Genomic DNA, 7,900 nt, shown 5'->3' with positions numbered 1-7,900 from the left:
AAAAAAAAAAAAAAAAAAAAAAAAAAAAAGAAATGAAAGGCCACATGGGTGTGAAGAATTCGATAAATACTTGAGGAATGGCTGAATGAACTGCCTAACAGTGCTGAGCTCTTGGAGTTCTGTATCATGTCCTCCCTATCCTCAGTCGCCACCCTGTGTTATCAGAGACTAGCAATTAATTGTACATCCACCCAGAAATCCATGGAGCACTCCACACACATTCTGAGGATTGTCAGAACGAGCAACAGTCTTGCCTTTGCCTGGACATTCTACCTTGTGGTCTGGCAGCAGGAGACCATGCCTGGCCTGCTTGGGTAGGGCAGTGAACTCTCCCCACAGGTCCAGCTAAATGCAGAACACAACTGCAGAATTTAGGTTCAGAATTAGCTTGATGGAGTTCCGCTCCTTTCACATGGAAAAGCTCCAGGTTGGGCCAAGTCAGCTTCCACCCTCCTTTCTGCTTCATTTATTATTCAGAGTATAACTTCTGGAGTTGGACAGCCTGGATTTGCATTCCAGCTCTGCTGTCTACTAGCTGTGTGACTTTGGACAAGTTGTTCAGCCTCTTAGAGTCTCTTTCATCATCGATAACACAAAACTATCACAAGTGCATACTCCCTAGGGCTGCTATGAGGATTCACTGAGTTGGGACATCGAAGCACGCCTGAGAGTGCCTGGCCCATACGGAATGTTCAGTGTATGTTAGCTATTAGAATAAGTTTTTTTAATCTACTCTGCCTTCCAAAGAGTTAGATATTTAGGGCCAGTTCAAGCTAAAAAACAAAATGCCCAGGCAAATCATGAGAAAAGTCTTTAATCCCAGGGCTTTTTAAACCCTCAAGGCTCGCTCTGGAACAGACAATTGTCTTCATTTAGGAGAAGTCAGATAGGGGTTTCTAACTTCATCCCACCATCAGCCTTGGAGTCGTGCGCCCTGCTTCAATCTGTGATTGGTTGTCAGATCCCTTCTAGTAAATTTGGAATGCTATCCCTCACAAGCTTTTATGTACAGACATTTGGCCTCATGTTGTTGTATGACAGCTCTTGTACCTGCAGCCACACACTCCTTACAGTGTAATGCCTTTTCATGTACAAATCTTGGCCATTGCAAATTTTTTTTGGCCCATGAGGGACACAGACTAATTCAATGTTCCTTAAATACACTTTTGGTAGCACCTCAATGCTCTTCTCAGCCTCCCCCCAACTTTCCGTGTAAGTTTTCCATTCCATTTTTCCCTTTTGCCTATCGTATTTATCACCTACCGCTCCACTCCCGAGTTCACAGTCAGCCTGAGGTGTCAACCCGAGATGCAGGCTCCAGCCCTGCTGCAGCCCCCCAGCTCCCTGGACTCTGTCCCCCAACTCCCCTCCCTTTCTTGCTTGGCCTTCAGCTCTCCTTCTCCCTGGTTTTCTGGTTCCTGAGGTCTGACTCCCCAACACCCACGGCCTGGCCAGAGGATTGATCCATGTACATGTGTGCCCGATACCTACATGTGTGTCTGCGGTTGAGAGGGACTTTGATTCCCACTGCTCCTGGCTCCATGTGGAGGGATATTACTGGAGTGACAGTCAGCACCTCTCCGCATGCCCTTCATATTCCTCAGGGATCTCATTGGAGTGTTTGGAAGCAGGACCCAGGCATGCTCCACTCAGCCCCTTTCTCTCTGGTGTCAGCCTGCCCACAGAAGGCAAGCAAGCATGCCCGACTGGCCGGTTGGAAGATGTCTAGCTCTTCCTGCGCTTGTGATGGATACACTTAATTCTTTTTTTTTTTTTTTTCTTTTTTTTTTTCTTGAGACGGAGTCTCACTCTGTCACCCAGGCTGGAGTGCAGTGGCTTGATCTCGGCTCACTGCAAGCTCCACCTCCCGGGTTCCCGCCATTCTCCTGCCTCAGCCTCCGGAGTAGCTGGGACTACAGACGCCCCCGCCACGCCCGGCTAGTTTTTTGTATTTTTAGTAGAGACCGGGTTTCTCACCGTGTTAGCCAGGATGGTCTCCATCCTCTGACCTCGTGATCCGCCTACCTCAGCCTCCTAAAGTGCTGGGATTACAGGCGTGAGCCACCGTGCCCAGTCTGGATAAGCTTAATTCTAAGGTAAAAATGTTGCAAGCCCACTGTCCCTGTAAACTGATGTCACATCCTCCTGTCAGTTGCAAAAGAGACATTTTAATCTCCACCTGACACCTACATTTATATATCAAAGGGTTCTGAGAACAGTAGGAAGAAAAAATGGTTACTGGCTCTCCTAAAAGCCCAGAACCTGGGTGCTTCTCTGTGTGCAGCTAGGAATGGAGATACACATACATGCCTGTGTACATGAGTGGTGCAGGCCCAGGAGTGCCACATACGTGTGTGCAGGGTGTATGCTTGTGTACACAAGGGTGTGCATGAAGGAACCTAGGGCCAGAGGAAAGAGCTCCCCAATGAAGAGAATTGCTAGGTTAGAGCTCAGTGGACCCAACTTACTTCTAGCTCACGTGGGAGATAAGAAACTATCATTATGAAAGTCTGGGTACTGGTTCTGAAACAGATACATAGACCAATGGAGCAGAACAGAGACCTCAGAAATAACATCACACATCTACAACCATATGATCTTCAACAAACCTGTCAAAAATAAGCAATGGGGAAAGGACCTCCTATTCAATAAATAGTGCTGGGAAAACTGGCTAGCCACATGCAGAACACAGAAACTGGATCCCTTCCTTACACTGTATACAAAAATTACCTCAAGATGGATTAAAGACTTAACTATAAAACCCTAAACCATAAAAACCCTAGAAGAACACCTAGGCAATACCATTCAGGACATAGGCACGGGCAAAGACTTCATGACAAAAACACCAAAAGCAATGACAACAAAAGCCAAAATTGACAAACAGGATCTAACTAAACTAAAGAGCTTAGGCACAGCAAAAGAAACTATCATCAGAGTGAACAGGCAATCTACAGAACGAGAGAAAATTTTTGCAGTCTACCCGTCTGACAAAGGTCTAGTGTCTAGAATTTACAAGGAACTTAAGCAAATTTACATTAAAAAAAAAAACCATCAAAAAGTGGACAAATGATGTGAACAGACACTTCTCAAAAGAAGATATTTATGCAGCCAACAAACATATGAAAAAAGCTCATCATCACTATCATTACAGAAATGCAAATCAAAACAGCAATGAGATACCATCTCATGCCAGTCAGAATGGCGATTATTAAAAAGCCAAGAAACAATAGATGCTGGCAAGGTGTGGAGAAATAGGAACACTTTTACACTGTTGCTGGGAATGTAAATTAGTTGAACCATTGTGGAAGACAGTGTGGTGATTCCTCAAGGATCTAGAACCAGAAATACCATTTTACCCAGCAATCCCATTACTGGGTATATACCCAAAGGAATAGAAGTCATTCAGCTATAAAGACACATGCACACATATGTTTATTGCAGCACTATTTACAATAGCAAAGTCATGGAACCAACCCAAATGCCCATCAGTGACAGCCTCTATAAAGAAAATGTGGTACATATACATTACGGAATACTATGCAGCCACAAAAAGGAGTGAGATCATGTCCTTTGCAGGAACATGGATGAAGCTGGAAGCCATCATCCTCAGCAAACTAACACAGGAGCAGAAAACCAAACACCACATGTTCTCACTCATAAGTGGGAGTCGAATAATGAGAACACGTGGACACAGGAGGGGAGCAACACACACCAGGGCCTGTTAAGGGGGTGGGAAGCAAGGGGAGGGAACTTAGAGGATTGGTCAGTAGGTGCAGCAAACCACCATGGCACACACATACCTATGTAACAAACCTGCACATTCTGCACATGTATCCCAGAACTTAAAGTATAATAATAACAATAATAATAAAGAAAGTCTGCAAATCTATGTGATTATACTTTTTGACCAACTCCCTCTATAGCAAGTAGAGCTGAAGCAAAACAGAAGAGGGGCAGCAAGCAGCATTATGGCATGGGAGATGGGGGGAAGTTACTGAAATGCTAGTAAATCGGGGTGGGAAATTGAATGGAGTAGGAACTCTGGGCTGGACTATAGAGAGAGAGAGAGAGGAAAAGGACCCCATGAGAATTGGAAACGTGAGGCAAAGAAAAGTCCCAGTACCTTTTCCCTTAGGCGATTGGTCAGCACACAGAGCCCTGCTGACTCTTTCAACGGTGAAAGGTTGGTCCTTATCCCCCCCAGGTGAAGGGAAATGCATAATTGTTGCAACATTGTCCCCATTCATACGAACCTGTTTCTAGAATGGCTTCAGAAACCCTAGGTATGAAACGCTGACAAAATTACATGGAATGTGTATTCTATGTTTTCTCTGGACTTTCGTTAATTCTTATAGTCAAATAGTACCATTGCTAGAGGCATTAATTATAGCATCACTGAGAGGCATGGTGATTAAGAACATGGCCCTGGAGCTCGACTGCTTGAGTTGGAGTCCAGGCGCAGCTGTTTTCTAGTTGTATGATCCTCAGCACCCAGTTTCACAGCTCTGAACTTCAGTTTGCACCAGGTGAATGGGACAGGTGTGCCTATCCCACTGGTGGGTGGGAGGATTCAAGAAGTTAACAGAGCAGTGGCTGGATAATAGTTTCAACCCCATAGCTGTTAGCTATTAGAACTGAAATCTGGCCAAGCACGGTGGCTCACGCCTGTAATCCCAGCACTTTGGGAGACCGAGGTGGGCAGACCACCTGAGGTCAGGAGTTCGAGACCAGCCTGGCCAACACAGTGAAACACTGTCTCTACTAAAAATACAAAAATTAGCCAGGCATGGTGGCATGCACCTGTAATCCCAGCTACTCAGGAGGCTGAGGCAGGAGAATCGTTTGAACCCAGGCGGTGGAGGTTGCAGTGACTCAAGATTGTGCCACTGTACTCCAGCCTGGGCGACAGAGTGAAACTCTGTCTCAGAAAAAAAAAAAAAAAGAAGAAATGAAATCTGTGTGAGATTTCGACATGGATGAAAACTGTATCCCTTAAAATCGGTTACCTACTTACAATATTGAATTTTTGAAAAATTGTTGATGTTGTCAATGACTGCCTTTTTTTTTTTCCTTGAAGCAGTCTTAATTTTAGCATTTCTCTCTTTTTTCTTTTCTTGTTTTGTTTTCCTGGGTGACTGTCTTTAAAGCATCTCCCTCTTTGCATCAGGGAAAAAAAGAATGGAAGAAAGCAGGCTGTGTGGCAGTGTGCGCCTATAATCCCAGCTGCTTGGGAGACCGAGGCGGGAGGATCACGTGAGCCCAGGAGTTCTAGGCCAGCTTGGGCAATGTACAGAAACCCCATCTCTAAAAAAATTTTACAAAGGAAGGAAGACAGAGATATTGTTTAGTGCTGGTATTACAGGCGTGAGCCAACACGCCTGGCCCAGAGATCTTTTTTAGAACTTGCTAAGTATCAGGTACAAAGACAGCTCCAGAAGATCCAGGTATTAAAAGTGCAGAGCAGTCACTGGAACAGGGCAGAGGATTTGTCTTAATGCTGCATTCACACAGCGAACACACTGTTTGGAGAGGCCTTCATGGAGCTGGGAGAAATGAAGAGGGGCCACTTCGCCCAAAAGAGCCTCTTTGACGCCTCTCAGGGCCTGCCACGGTGGTGGGTGCTTTCCCACGCAGTCACTGCATTTCGTCCCCACAGTAACCTCTGCAGTAGGCATCCTCACACACAGCCTGCAGCTGAGGGCCAACACAGCTTGTCCAAAGCTACAGAACTATTTCACGGCAGCATCAGAACTGTAACTATAATATGTGTGCTTCCCGGTCCAGGGCGCTTTCTTCTATGCAGCAGCTGCCGAATCAGCAACGTTTTGATACTCCCTTAGTATAGCAAGATCTAAGGCTACGTTTAGAAATACTCTTCTCTCCCGGTGTAAAGTTGTCATCCTCCTTGACTTCAAAACTGAGCAGTTGAGTGTCCCAATGTACAGTCTTTAAAATTCAGCTTTTAACAAAAATCACATCCCTTTCCATTAACAATTTTTTTTTTTTTTTTTTTTTTTTTTTTAGAGATAGTGGAGCGCAGTGATGTAATCATAGCTCACTGCAGTCTCGACCTCTCCGGCTTAAGTGATCCTCCCACCTCAGTCTCCTGAATAACTGGGACTCCGGGAACATGCCCGGCTAAGTTTTTTGGTTTTGTAGAGATGGAGTCTTGCTCTGTGCCCCAGGCTGGTCTCAAACTCTTGGGCTCAAGAAATCCTCCTGCTTTGGCCTCCCAAAGTTCTGGGATTACAGGCATGAGCTATCACACCCAGCCGACATCTCTTTTAAATTTACCAAAGCAATGTATGCTCACATAGAAAGGATAAAGCAGACACAAAAACACCTGTCCCACCATCCAGATATAAGCACTGTTAGCTTTTTTGATAAGCTTCCTTACAGTTTTTTTATGCACACACTAATTTTAAAATACAACTTCAATAGCTAATACACTTATATGGGACAAAATGTCAACTACACTAACGCGTATGTGGCGACAAGTAAGTCTTCCTCTTGTGTCTGTCCCCAGCCATCCACTGCCCATCCTAGGAAGCAGTCACTAGTATCCGTTTTCTCTGTACCCTTTAAGAGATAGTCCACACAGACACATAAACTGAGTAATTTTTAAATTCTTGTTTTTTAAAAATAGTATATTATTTTATGAATAAATACAAACACATATCTAATTTTCCTTCTCCCCTAGAAATGACTCACCTTCCGTCTTACCGCTTTCCTGGCATGTCACACTCAGATTTGTCCAAGATGTTGAACAGCCAGTCAGAATCACCTTGAGGTAGTCCTTGCTGATCAGTCCAGCGTGAAAGCAATCAAGTTGGTGAAGGCTTTTCCCCATAAACATCCCACCTGAGAGAGACAAGGGATCTGAAATGACACAATGCTGCCTCTGTCCCCAGCAGGGCTGCACGTGTACTGGGGTGTGAGGCGCTGGATCACAGCTCTGTGTGCAGCATCCTTCCAGCAAATTAAGTCTTTCTACGTGGTAAGGGTCACTGGCCCATTCCACTCCCTGACAATTCTGTCGACTAGAATACCTGCAGTTGCCTGAACTTGCGGAGCTCTCCCTGGCCTTTGCAGAGACTCCGCTGCCTCGAGAGTCATCCCACCACCGCCCCAGCAGCCTCACCTCCCTTCTTTACTGGTGAACTCCAGCTTCCTCCTTAGGGGGTAGTCTCCGTCTCCTTTGGGAAGCGTCCTCTGATGCTCCATCTGCTCACCTCCCGATCCCCATGAGCAACTGCTCTCTGTTCCTCTTCATAACGTGTGCACGACCCCTGCCGTTCATTTAACAAATGCCTGTTAAGTGCCTGTGCGTGCCAGGACTGAGAGAACTGGAAGCAAGGCAAGCAATGTGCTGATAGCAGATAGAAGCGATTGAGGAAGGCATTAGATACAGTAAGTCATTATTCAAGTGGGACAAGTCCAAAAGAGGAACTCTGGGGCATGGGTAGAGGGGATCCACCTCAGAGGCTCTCAACTGGTCGAGCTGAGGCAGAGGAAGTTGCATTTCAGCTGATACCAGAAGAAAATGTAGGAATTAACCAGGTGAGATGAGAAAGAACAGGAAGAAAGAGGTTTCAGGTAGAGAGAACATCGCTGTGAGGGCTCTGAGGCATGCAAGAGGCCCTTTTGAGGAGCTGGTGGTTGTCTAGCACGGCCTGTGAGTTGCTGGAAGACTGGATGAGATACGCCTTTCAATCTCTGGTTTCCGTGTAGAGAAAGAACTAGAGAGGAGCAAGACCCGAGACAGGGACCAGTATTTGTAGCATTGACGTGGGATTCCTCTAGAAAGAGCTGAAGCCCAATATCCACTTAGTTCAGTCTCGTAATTCTGCACTATTTTTGACGGCTGACTCATCTCTGAGCTTTTTATTTATTTATTTAT

Source organism: Piliocolobus tephrosceles, chromosome 3 (assembly GCF_002776525.5).
Source record: "Piliocolobus tephrosceles isolate RC106 chromosome 3, ASM277652v3, whole genome shotgun sequence".
Classification (NCBI taxonomy): domain Eukaryota; kingdom Metazoa; phylum Chordata; class Mammalia; order Primates; family Cercopithecidae; genus Piliocolobus; species Piliocolobus tephrosceles.
Note: the sequence above shows the minus strand (reverse complement) of the source record.